Source organism: Neomonachus schauinslandi, chromosome 4 (genome assembly GCF_002201575.2).
Source record: "Neomonachus schauinslandi chromosome 4, ASM220157v2, whole genome shotgun sequence".
In the NCBI taxonomy this organism is placed as follows: domain Eukaryota; kingdom Metazoa; phylum Chordata; class Mammalia; order Carnivora; family Phocidae; genus Neomonachus; species Neomonachus schauinslandi.
Genome location: NC_058406.1, coordinates 97,748,380 through 97,761,525, shown reverse-complemented (window position 1 = coordinate 97,761,525; position 13,146 = coordinate 97,748,380).

Below are 13,146 nucleotides of genomic sequence, written 5' to 3'. Positions count from 1 at the left end.
TAAAACAACCCACTTCATGTGAGAAAGTCCCTGTCATACCATGGTGCCTTGTCGATACTCATTTTTTTCCTTTTTCTGGAGCCCCAGGCCACGGGCCACCACTGCAGTGAGTGGTGGGAAAGAGTTTCACCTGAGGTGGCAGCAAAAGAAGCTCTCTCCTGAGGCTGCAGATAACAAGGCTTGTTTGAATGTTGCTGGGATACTGAGGAGGCAAGAAGCTCCCAGGGAGCCCAGATAGGGGAGAGCTGACCTCAGTGCCCGGCACCTGGTTGGGGAACTAAAATGTTCCAGGGGCTCACTTTTCTCCCTGTCCTCTCAGCACATATTACTGATCTCTGATAATTAGTAAGACTTTGCTCTTTTTTTTCTTCTAGAGTCTTCTACCGCAAATCCCCAACTCCTTTGCTATCTAAAATGTAAACTCCCAGAGAAGAAGTCTGAGGGGCAGGTAGGCAACAGCAACTCTATGTGGGCATGCGTTTTCTCTCTGGTGGCTGCAAGGTTGGCCTCCTGGGGCCAGATGTGCTCAGCTGCGGTCACTTGGGTGCAATCACAGGAACAGCAGAGGGGGACCATCCACTACAGGGACAGTGGGCTTATCTACAAGCAGCAGTGTGACACAGCCATATACAGGTGTGGGCATTTTCTTCCCTCCTTTCTCATTGTCTTGTTTAGGGCCCATCCATCCCGGGCCAAAGATCCTTCCCCTTCGGGCTGGTGCCATCCCCAAGTAAAGGGATTATTGTGCTATTAGAGCCTGGGAGCTGTGATAGCCTGTCTCCCAAAGGGCTTGTTTTTGTATGAAAGAGCCTCAAATAATCACAGGCCTAGTGCTTGCAGACCGTACAGAGAAGGTTTTGTAACCACGTGGGCCCCAATCTGTACAAATTAACTAAAGCAGAGGGCGAGGTGCCTGTCATGACCCAGCACCCAGGGAGCAGGCTTCCTACTATGGCTATGGCATTTAGAGGCCTGTTTTGGAGCCATCTAGCTCACATCCAGCTGGGCAAGGTGAGACCGCTCCTTTGATCTTGCTGGTGGGGGCTGTGACAGCATGGATAACTGAAAGTCACAGTAGAAAGAGAGTGAGCCGCTGTAACTGCAGGCCAGAAGATGCTCTGGCCATGGTGCTGAGTCAGCCCAGAGCACCTACCAGGGGTTCAGGATGGCCCCCTATAAGGAGGGGGAGGATCTCATCGCAGGGTGCCGTCAGTCCTGGTGTCAGTTACCTGGGGAAGAGGTGTGCCGATCACACTGGAGACAGCTGAGCTCCTGGGATGGAAGCTTTGCCCTGGGGTAGGTAGGACTTTGTTCTTCAAACTTCAAGACCGTTGGAACCCCGTGGGGGTACTTGTGATACATTCTTATGTCCCAACCCCAGAGCCTTCCATTCTATGGGTCTTTGATTTTGACAAGTATCCCTGATAGTTCTGACCCAAATGGACCACACCTAAAGAAACCTTGTTAAAATGTGTTAAGAGGAAGATTTTGGTGCCCGGCAGGCCTGGGTTCGTGGCCCCGCTCTGCCGCTTGCTGACGGTGTGGCCTCTGGCAAGCTGTTTCATCTCTATGTGTCTCAGTTTCCTCTTCTGAGAAATGGGAACAGATAATATCCACCTCATTGGGGCATTGAGCAGAATTGATTGAGCAGAATAAATGATAGGAGGTGCTGCTCTCAGTGCATGGGAAGGTGGGCATGGATGACAGAGTCTGACCAGAAGCTCACTTGCAGAACTATACTTGTCAAGGGGCACTTTTTACAGGAATGAATGTTAATTCTAATATTCCAAAGAAATACCAGCTTAGCATGTTCCATTCAGAATCTTCACTGATGAGCAAGTCAACCCTAGCACGCCCCCAACCCAGCACACTCACACCTCCTCCTTCCTCTGGCAACTGGACAGGCCCTCGGCCTGGAAGCCCTCAGTCCTCCGTTGTTACACAGCCAACCCCTGGCCCCAAACAGATCCCCTGTCAGCAGGGAGTGTGTTTCCACACTGACATCACAACTGTGCGGGCACCTCATGTAAACACCGCAAGGGCTCTCAGATCCTACACGTCCGGTTTTTCAAGTAGTATTCCAAAAACTAGTATCCACCCATTATATAAACGGGATAGTCTGTGTGGTCAAAGATCTGGGCTCACTGAGAGATGGGGGTCTTTGATTTTTTTTTTAAAGATTTTATTTATTTATTTGTCAGAGAGAGAGTAGAGAGCACAAGCAGGGAGAGCGGCAGGCAGAGGGAGAAGCAGGCTCCCCGCTGAGCAAGGAGCCTGATGAGGCATTCGATCCCAGGACCCTGAGATCCCTGACCTGAGCTGAAGGCAGACGCTTAACCAGCTGAGCCACCCAGGCGTCCCAGGGGGGTCTTTGATTTTTGACAAGTACCCCTGATAGTTCTGACCTGAACGACCAAGGACCACACCTAAAGTTGTTTGGCTGGTTTTATACACATTAATGTTTGAGGATGGCAGCTTTATACAGAGCACCTGGCAACCCCCAAACTCCGCTAAGCATAATTCAATCTTCGAAGATTAGAAAGTGACTTTAAAATCATCCTTTTTAATAATTACAATTCAGGATAAACCTGTTTCCACCTCATTAAGCTTACAGCCCTGGCAAACATCCAAGAGTGATGTCCGTTCCACACAAAACAAGCTGGGGACCTTGGTAGGATGGCTTCTGAGCCTTGGGGTTCCCAACCACACAGTGAGGGAGGGTCCCATGCCCTTCTAGCCTGTAGTCTGTATGTCTGGGTGAGGGAACTGGCCTCCAAGTTTCCATAGAATGATGCCTGGTCTTGCTTCTGGTTTCACAGGCCAGAGGGCAGTGAGAACCCATCGTTGTCGCCAATGACCCAGTACAAAATACAATTCTATTTGTTCTGCGGTAAACAAATTCCCCAGGTCAGCCATCCAAGCAGAGCACGGTTGGGGGTAACAGAGAAAGCCCAAGATGAGGACGCAGTTCTAGGCACTAAGAACATTAGCCAAGGTTTTGTAATACCAGCATGGGCAAAGAGAGTGGACAGCTCCTCTGGGCACCCACTTCTTTGGCCTCACCTCTGCCTTTTGCCACCGCACTGATGAGAGTCCCCACTTGTCTTGCATTGGGCAGAAGAGACACAGCTCTGACGGGTGGCTGAGAAACCGCGTGTCTGTGCCACCCGCCGTGCCCCTCCCCTGCGGCGCATGTCCAGGAGAGCAAGGCTAGCTCTACAGTGGCTGTCATTTCCAAGGTGTCTTTGGGCAATGGCAGCCAGAGGGCTGGGGCTTGTCGCCGCACCTGGCCACCACACCATGGGCCCTTAATCACACTGATGCAAGGAAAGGCTCTGAGCGGGGATTACAGAGCTTTGGAGCAAAGCTGACCTGGTCCTCTGTTGAGTCGGCCTCATCTCCACGCTCGGAGATGCCTCGTCCTTGTGCCTCTTTCTTTCTGTCTGGGTCTGGCCATAGCTTTGGGGAAGTAGCAGCTAAAAGGAGGAGAGGCTGCTGAAGTCCTAGACAGCGATACTCAGAGCAGTAGCTCACGACGATGAAATGCCCACTACGTGCCGGGAGCTGTACCAAGGGCTGTTTCCTTGGTAGGATCTTTGTTTGGAAAAACTGAAGCAAGAGAGGTGAAATGACTTGTCAAAGCCACGAGGCTAGCAAGCTGGGGAGAAAGGATTCGGGTTCCCGTCATCTCATTCCAGAGCTGCCCATTGTTGAGGAGCCATGCCTTTCTAGGGTTTTTGAGGGTAGGGGGCATCCATCAGGCTCCTGGGCAGCTCTGGAGACACCCCTTTTCTACCTCCTTTCTTGGAGCTTGGCACTGTGGCCTGGGAAGAAGCAGATTTCTCTTTCAAAGAATTTTCCACTATTTGCCCAGGGCCACCTGTTATGTTTCTTTTCTCCCGAGGGACTTGAGTCCAACAACCTGGGCTTGGAGCTTTAGAAATGCTCCCCAAATTGCCATCTCGGTGGGATTGTTAAAGATCATTTCTTGAACCACCTCATACCTTCTAAATCAGAATTTTAACCAGCCAGAGGGGCTCTTTGGAAACCCCGCATGTAGGGAACAGAGCACGAGCTTCGAGGGGAAAGACTCGGGCTTAGGTGAAATTCAGCCAGCTACGTACCCTCTCTGGGCCTCCCTATAAAACAGGGCTAATCATAACTGCCTCCCCTGGACCACGACTTTATTGTGAGGGTGAACCGTGATCACAGATGTGACCGCTTTTTGATGAATGTTAATGACCAGCTAGCATTTACCGAACTTTCAGACTAAGGACTCAGCGAGCATCATCTCTGTGCTTTTAGATGTGCAGAAGGGAGCGCAGAGCCATTCAGGAGTGGCCCGGGAACCCACTGTGGAGAAGCAGCAGGGCCCAGGCTTGCTCTTGGCTCTGTCTGTGTCCAAGACAACAGCACTTCCTTTCCAAGTACTGCTGTCAGACAAATGCAACACAGGGGTGAGTCAGTGCCCGCTGCCTCAGTCACGCGTTTTGTGGGAAGCATTCCCAAGGAGCAGGGGAGATGGCAGATGGGAACCTGTCTCCACCCCCAGCTCCTCCCAGCTGAGTCCAGTCCATGATCGGCGGGCTTGTGGACCCCGGTGCTTCAGCCTCCGCCGAGGGGCTTAACAACCTCCCAGAGAACCCAGACGCAGGCCAGGGGGTTCCCACCGCCCCGCTCCTACTCTCCTGCGGACCTCATTCTGCAACCGAGCTCCCGGGCATCCATCTTCAAGCATGAGTCCTTCCAGGGACGCCAGCTTGTGGGATTAACATTATTATTATTGTATTCATAATATCAGTTACAAAAGAGTGTTACTATTTAACCCAGGACTGACTACAGACGTCGGGGCCCCACGCTGCACTCTCTGCCTGCATTACCTTAGCGAGTCACTGCAACTAGGACATTATTGTTCCCGCGGGACACACAAGGAAAGGGAGGGGCAGAGATATTGAGGGGTTAGCCAAGTTCAGCCAGCTAGTAAGCCACAGAGCTGGGAAGTGAACCAGGGCGGTTGGACTTCAGGCAAAGCCCATGCCCCACTGACATGGCCACCCGCCCTGTGCTCTCGGTCTGATCACCTGCCCCCTGCTTCTGCTTCTACCGTTCCTTTGCCCTCCTAGAAATTAGGTTGTGGCCCCCATGGGGCGACTCCTAGCCCCCATCTTCCTGGACTTGGCTCCTTCTCACCTCTACCAGTAAGTCGGGTCTGTACCCCCGCCCCCGGCCAGGCCTCCGGAGCCCTCCGTTCTCATGCCACCTGCTCTCTGCCCCCCAAGTCTGTGTATGTCCTCAGCCAGCCCTGGGGTATTACCAAAGGCTCCCTACCTATCTCTTGACTTTCAGGTTTCTCATGCTTCAATCTGTTCTGCCCGTAACTGCCAAAGGCCTCCTCCTGAATCATTCACCCTCCTTTCTCAGCGAGACCTCCCAGCCGCTGACTACAGGAGATGGGGGCAGGCCAGACTTCGGGCCTAGCACCCATGGCCTCACAGTTCGACCCGAACCCCCTTCAGCTTGTCTCACACCACTGCCCTCTCTAGTCTGGCCTGGCCCACCTCCTCCTTGCTTCTCATATGTACCTAATGGTTTTCCCCTCCATTCACATCAACGCACAGATTGCTCGCTTAGTCACTGAAAAACATTTATTGAACACCTACGTGGCACTGTGGAGGTCAAAAAGCCTAGCCCCTGCCATATGGAGCTTATAGATGAGCCAAAGAGCCAGACTGGTGTCTTTGAGGAACTGAAAAGCCAGGGTGGTGGGGCAGGGTGGGCTGGGGAGTGTGGCTTGAAAGTGGAGGACGTCAGCGGGGACTGGGTCACACAGGACTTGCAGGCTCCACAGAGGGCTCCATGTGACTCCTGGTGCAAATAGAAAGCACTGGAGGGTTTTAAGCAAGGCAGTGGCATGATCCGATTCCACAAATACTGCGGTTGTTGGTGAAGCCTTCTCGGGTTCCGGTCTGATCTCTCCACCAGGAGAGCTCCTGTATCTTTCGTCGGTCTGCAGAGGCTGACCCAAAAAGGAAAGCAGGACTGTTCGTGGGGTGCCGGGGTGGTGACGACTGACACTCCACGATGGCCCTTGCCAAGCGTCAGCCCCACTGAGGAGCAGTGTGGTGATGTCATTGGAAAACAGTGCAGGACAAACCACGCGCAAGGGCCGGTCTCTATGGCGGGCCTCATAGACACCCTGGAAGGGCAGGGGGGAGGGAAACTTCGAGGAGGAGTTGGAACGGTTGAGCGGGCCCTTGAGCAGGGGGTGGTTGGCAGGGGGACTCTGGCTAGGGGGCGATGGGGACATACAGGAGGAACGGCACTATTGGAGGGGTGGCGTGTGGTGAGCAGCAGGAGGGGAAAGGTGGGCTAGTCGGCAGCTGGACAGACTAGTGGCACTCTTGAGTTGTAGACCAGGCCTGGTGCAGTGGGGGTGCTGTTAGGTGGCTGCAGGGTCCCCGAGTGCCCACGACAGCCACGCTGCATGCTGAATAGAGCAGCCTCCAACAGTTCCTTACCCACCAGTTGCCATGCTGTTGGGTCGTGTGACCGTGCAAGTCTGGCCATAAATAGCCAGTTGACACAAGGCTTGGCACCTGACTCCAAAAGAGCCACATAGAGGCTGGTCATGAAGACACCGGAGACCTGTGAGGTGCCCTGGCGTGGAACTCTGCCCAGCAAGGACTAAATGCCAGACAGAAAGAACTGCCCCGGCCAAATCCTCTTGGGGGTTTTGGTAGCAGCCACAGAGATGGCCCCAGTCAGCAGAATGCAGCAGAGCTGAGACCCTCGGGGGGTTGTCAGAAGCAGAAGCCACAAAGCAGCATACATCATGCACAAGCAGGAGCAAATGAGACGGGGAGGAGAGAGACTGGAGTAGCAGCCTTGGAAGCAGTGGCTGAGAAAGCCGAGTTGCAAGGGTGATGAAGACCCAGGGGCAGGAGAACATGGTGTGGCATCTGAGGGACCACCAGGCTGCTGTGCTGAGCAGTGAGGAGCCAAGAGGACGTTCTCCACAAGTCCTGTCCCACACATCCTGCCAGCAATGCCTGAGGCTGTCTGAGCGGGCCTCTAGTCCTTGCACCCTCCCAAAACACCAAACACGAGCACAGAGCTGCCGTGAGCTACCATGAGCTGGGTGCGGGGCTGGAGCGCTGCTGGGGCCATAGAGGTGCCTTGTCCAAGGCCTTCTGTGACAGCCACCCAGAGCCACCAAGCTGGACCAAGATCTGCTCAGAAAGTCTTCAGGGCAAGGAGAGCCTGCAAGCTCTGGGTGGTAAATTACAGGGTCAGAGACCACAGAAAGCCACAGGAAAATTCCCGTCAGGGGCAGGAGGAGACACGAGAGACTGTGAATGGCACCCTGGATGGGAGGAAAGACAGCAACAGCCAGAGCTCAGCTAGATGGTATGGAAAGAAAATGAAGAAATGATGGAACAAATGTCTAGCATCCCCCAGTGGGGTAGTTGGCAGGGAAAAAGGGAACTGTGGGAGCAGATGTTTGCTTTGCCTCCTGGAATGGAAAGCAGTCCAAATGGAAAACTTTCCCGGACCAGTGAGGTCAGATCTGTGAGCAAGCCCTCTCCCAAAAGCAAGATGGCGGCATCCACCAGACCCTCCCTACCCAACTGGGAGAACGGCTGGGACCAGAGGGCTGGCCACCTCCGCCCCCTCCCGCTTCAGTCCCCTCTGAGAAAAACCTCTTCTGGGCCAGACAGAGTGCGGCAACAAAGCATTTGCTCCCCAAGTTTACAGACCTGGCTCTGGAAGGAACACCCACGGGAAGGGAACCGCATCCAACCGGAGGCCAGGAAATGTTTCCCTTGGTCTGTGGCAGGGGCCGATGTTGGCGTGCTTCCTTCTTGTCCACAACAGGATGGCACAAGTGAAAGCAAACAAAACCAAAGCCCATGCAAAGGGCTTCGTGGGCTCTCTCAGTGAGAACAACCCAGAAACGAAGGCCAGGAGCCAGGGAGGAGCTCCTGGGGTGCAGGGGGTAGGTGAAGAGACCCTGTGGGAGAGCTGGCTAGCTCCAGGGACCTGCTAAGTACTACGATGTCTTATGGAAATGAAGGGCAGACAGTATTGAGGGTTTCCTCACATTTTGTGTGTATGTGTGTGTGTCTGCATGGGCCTGCATGCATTTTGTCTACTTCAATCCCTTCCTTGACTTCAGCTTCCAAGACTTGGCTCTTGTCCTCTCCAGTAGGTCATGGGACACCTCCTTGGAGACCGTCCTTCTTAATACTGTCTGTCTGTGGCAGTCTGGTTGTGATAACACACAACCCCCAAATCTCAGGGGCTCACAATGACAACAAACATTTCTTCCTCATTCACACCTCATGTGGGTGACCGCCCACTGTGGCTCCCGTGGCTTTGCCCCATGGCTTCCTACTCCAGGGCCCAAGCTGCCCCATTTGGGTCAGCAAGGGTGATGGTGGAAGCATTCATCAATGCCTAGTAAAGTTTCTGCTGAGACCTGGAACACACCATCATATCCATTCATTTTCCACGGGCCGGGTCAAGTCCAAAATCAGTAGGGTGAAAATACATGTTGCTCTCAAAGGGACGGAGGACGTGGATAGTACAAATGATAGTACGGTTTGCCTGCCTTCCAGCAGGTGCTTCGACAGCTCAGCAGTCTCCTCTATGCAAGCTGGTTTTGTTCTAACAATTTTGTGAAATAATAGCAAATGCAACAGTAATAAATATTCCCTAGCCTCTGTCTTCGGGCCTGGAGTTGTTCTAAGTGTTTTATAGGCATTATTTGAGTTAATACTGCAACCGTATGAGGTAGAGACCACTCTTATCCCCATTTCACATACAAGACAACAGGCTGAGAGCATGACTTGCCCAAAGTCACACAGCTGCTAAGGGTCAGGGCTGGGAATCACTCTGGGAGCACTGAGGGCTCTACGCTTTACCTCAGCACAACTCTGCTGCTTCCTAGGAGGCCAGGGTCGGAGCAGTGTCAGATGAACAAACAGAGGCTCAGAAAGGTGACTTGACTTGCCCACATATCATGTATCATAAACAGAACTGAAATACCAATAGCCTGGCCCTTTTCTAACCACCTCACTGCCCTCTGGGAGCCCGCTGGCCCGCCCTGGTTTCTGCGGGCTCCAGAGCACTCTTGTCCTCGGCAATCCCTCCCCTGTGCCAGGCTTGGGGCATGGGGGCTCCAGCACTTTGGAGCGCTGACCACTCCCCGCACTGGGGCCTGGCGGAGCGAGGCCCCAGGGACCATCCCTGTCCAGTCTGTCTGCCTTCCCGCAGGGGGCAGCCTAGGGTGGCGAGGGAGCCAGGGCCTGGGGATCAGTGGACCCACTCTCGAGTTCTGGCTTGATCACCGGTGACTTCTGAGCTTTACGTTCCTCTCTGTGACAGAAGCGCTTACTTAGGCGGCTGTGCCTACCACTGAGTAACGGGTCTTGCTTTCCCTTTTCAGCTCCTCCGCTCGCTCTGCATCCTGGTGCGTCTCTTTGGTTAAAGCACTTGCGTTCATGCCTTTCACTCTCCACGCCCACCGCCGCAGCCCTCCTTCTCGGGTTTGGGTTACCACTGCCCACTCGGACAGGTTCATGCCGAGGTGCAGGATGAGGTGGGAGCACATTCCCATCCGACCTCAACAAAGAACCAAAATGGGCTGGTTCTCTGTACTCTTCACCTGGACACACACACACACCGGTACACACACACACACACGCACCCGTGCACACACTTATGCACACACACATATGTACCCATGCACGTGTATGTATATATATACACGCAGCACAAACACATACATACACACTCATACACACACGCACACACTGACATACACATGCGTATATACACATCTCCACATGTGCACACAAAAAACCACACATGCACACGTATATAGACACAAGATACACATGCACACATACATACATGAACACATATATATGCACACGCATATACACACCCACACACATACCCACAAGCGCACACACACACATATACAAGTAAACACATGCATAAATACATACACACATGCACATTGCACTCATGCACAGCCACGAAATGGGGTGTGGTCTGTGGCGCACGTAATGCTGTCTTCCTCCCATGGAGGGTGAGTGCCCTTCCAGAAGCAGGGCCTTCGTCACAGGCACAGAGCTTGGGCATGAAGAGGGCCCTTGGTGGTCAAAGCCCTTCCCTACCCCCACCCCGGCCGGCGAGGAAGCCAGGCCCCAAGAGCAATAATAGCTAACACTTGGCACTCACAACACTCACAACATTAGCTCCTCATGTGTATTAGCCCACTTCATACTCACAGTCACCCAGGGAGGCATCTAGTCTCTTGTTTTTCCAAATGGAGAAACTGAGGCCCAGAGGGTCATCCGTCAGTGGGGGATGGAGACAGCTTTAGGCACAGTGGCCCCAGCCCCTAAACTGGGCTGCCTCTCGGCCACCAACTAGACCTGCGTGCCCCTGGGTAAGGGGACTATGACAGCAGCAGAATCTCGCTGAGACCCCAGAGCTTCTGGCCCTTGGCTGCCTCGCTCAGCCACTGAGCCGAGGAGCCTGTTATTTGACTGCTGGCTAGTTCACAGCAGGGTGAATCCTCCCCGAGGGGAGGATCCTGGGAGTGCAGTGGGGTACTCTGTTCGCTCCCCCTCCTGCTTCCCAGGCACAGGCTGTGAATGGCCCACAGTTCCCGAGAACTGACGCCAGCATCTGAAGAGGCCAGCTGCCTGGTTTCTTTGGCGAGTTTGCTTACATTCTCCTGACTCTGCCTTTTTTTGGGGCTTGATTTAAGTTTAATTCCAGCCGGAATGACTGGAAATACCAAGTATTTCACTAGGATTAATGCCTGGCTGGAAGAGCCAACTGCCTCCACTGCAACCAGGTACCATGGACCTCAGAGGATCGTTAATCCCAAGGAAATCTCTGTGACTCAGCCCCGGGTGACTTCTCAGCCCCAGGAGGGCCAACCCAATTTTCAGACGCCCAGGCTCTGGGCTCTGCTTATCTCGGCGGGGGAGAGGGCGGAACAGGATGGCTTAGCTTCCAGCCGCCCTGTTCTCCCAGCCACTACCCTCGAGGCGGCCCATCCCCATCAGCAAAGGCTGTAGACAAAGTGGGGAGCAGGTGGGGCAGGCAGTGTAGGGACAGCCCGGCTTTCTCTCTCCGTGTGCCCTGGGGGTGAGGTGGCAGGGTGCAGCGGCGGGGGGCACGGCAACTAGCCACGGCCCCTCTTACGGTTTCTTGGCGAGGCTGGGTTGGGTAAGTGCCCTGCATTGTGGTTTCTCATCTTGGAGAAGGGATGGTAGCGGCACCTCCCACGCAGAGCCGGTATGAAGATTAGGTGATGCAACGTTTTCAAAACATATAGCAGAGTGCCTGATCCATGCGAAGCCCCAAATAAGACGAGGTATCGGCATGAAACAGTAGGCTTGTCACATTGGCCCAGGCTTCAACACTCTGTGGAAGAAAACAATCCAGCATGAGACACCCCCCCCCCCCGCTTCCCGAGGTGATGAAGCTGGTTTTCCTCCCTCCTTGTCCACTCTGAGCCCCCATGTTGCTGCCCCGGGCAGGCATCCCTAACTGGTGTCTCTGCCCCAGCCCCTGGGCATAGCTCTATCTTCTCTACCCTGGCTCTGACCAGCCACCCTGCTGGTACCTCAGGTGCCCTCCTAAGTGGAATCCTGCTCTGAGCCCCACCTGGTGATTAGGGAGTGGTGGGGAAGATTATCTTTCCTTCCCTATGCCTAGCTTCATAGCTGGGGTCCTGCCACCCACAGACAGACCTCCACAGGTCCCCTGCACATCAACTGCCTCCTAGCGTCCCTGCCCTGTTCCTTGCCTCTCCATGAGCTGCTGGAGCAGCTCTAGAGGCCACTGTATGGCTATGAAAGTCCTGCAGTGCCTTGCACCCAGCACCAGATTATCTTAGAAGGGGCAAACGCAGAGCAAGGCAAGAGAGTTAGAGGGAAAGAGAAGAGGTCATAGAGAAAGGATGGCATGAGGCAGAATGGCAGTCAGACTAGGATGAAGCTACAAAGCCATCCGTGAAGAATTGTCCATTCCGTCCTCTAAGATGAACACCTTGCTCCCAGGAGTCACTCTTGGTCACCCAAGCAACCCAGAAAGGACTTTATCAGTGATCATAGCTCTGTACCCATCACAAACCTTCAGATCTTCCAGGCCCTGCAGAAGCTATTCCTTCTGCTAAAATGTCTGCCAACCTTCCCTACTATGTACCATGAGTGAACTCCTATTTATCCTTCAAAACCCAACTTGAATGTCACCTCCTCCAGGAGGCTTTCCCCGAACACTCCCTCCCATAGTCAGTCACACCCTCTTGTGGGATCTCACAGTGCACTTTGTGTCTATGTATCTCTCTGTGCTGTGGTTTATTGGCTATGTCACCTTCCTTTGCTCTGCTCGGGGCAGGGAGTGTGTCTGAACCTTCTCTACATCCCCAGTTCCTGTCACAGAGTTTGGCACTCAGTGAAAGCTCAGCTAAAATGTGTTAAAATGGAAAGCAACAACAACAACATCTTTTTGGCTAATCGTTCATGCCCCCCCCCCCCGCCAGCAAAGCAAATTGAAACTCCCAGCCCAAGCCCTCTATGGGGCTGGACATCTAAAATGGACATCAAGACAAGGCCCCAAACATCACATGGCCTCAGGATGTGCCCGCCTTCAGGAAGGGGGAGTCAGAAAGAAGTTTCCAGAGGGGCTCACAAGTCACCCACTGGTGTCCTGCCATGAGAAAGACCTCCCGGCAGGGGGAGATCTGAAGGGCCAGAAGCATGAAGAATGAGAGAGCAGAGTGTGGCCAGCACTGAGAGATTGGCACTTGCACGCTAGGAGTAGCCGGTAGAGCTGGCTGGAGGAGAAACCGAGCCCTCACTTGAGTCTCTCCTCTCTCACCCACTGCCCCAGGCTCCATCTCAGCCACCATACCCTCCCACCTAATGTCCAATGTCCAGCCTCCAGGGCTGTGGCTCTTCCAGGCCTGCCCCCAGGATGCACCCAGACAGTCCCTGTTAACATGTAAATCAGACCCTGTTTAAGACTCTCCCACATCACCCCCCCCCCCACCTCTGGAGGAGGCAGCTTTGGGGAATGGGGCAGTGGGTTGAATGCCCGAGAACTCCCAGCCTGGCAGAC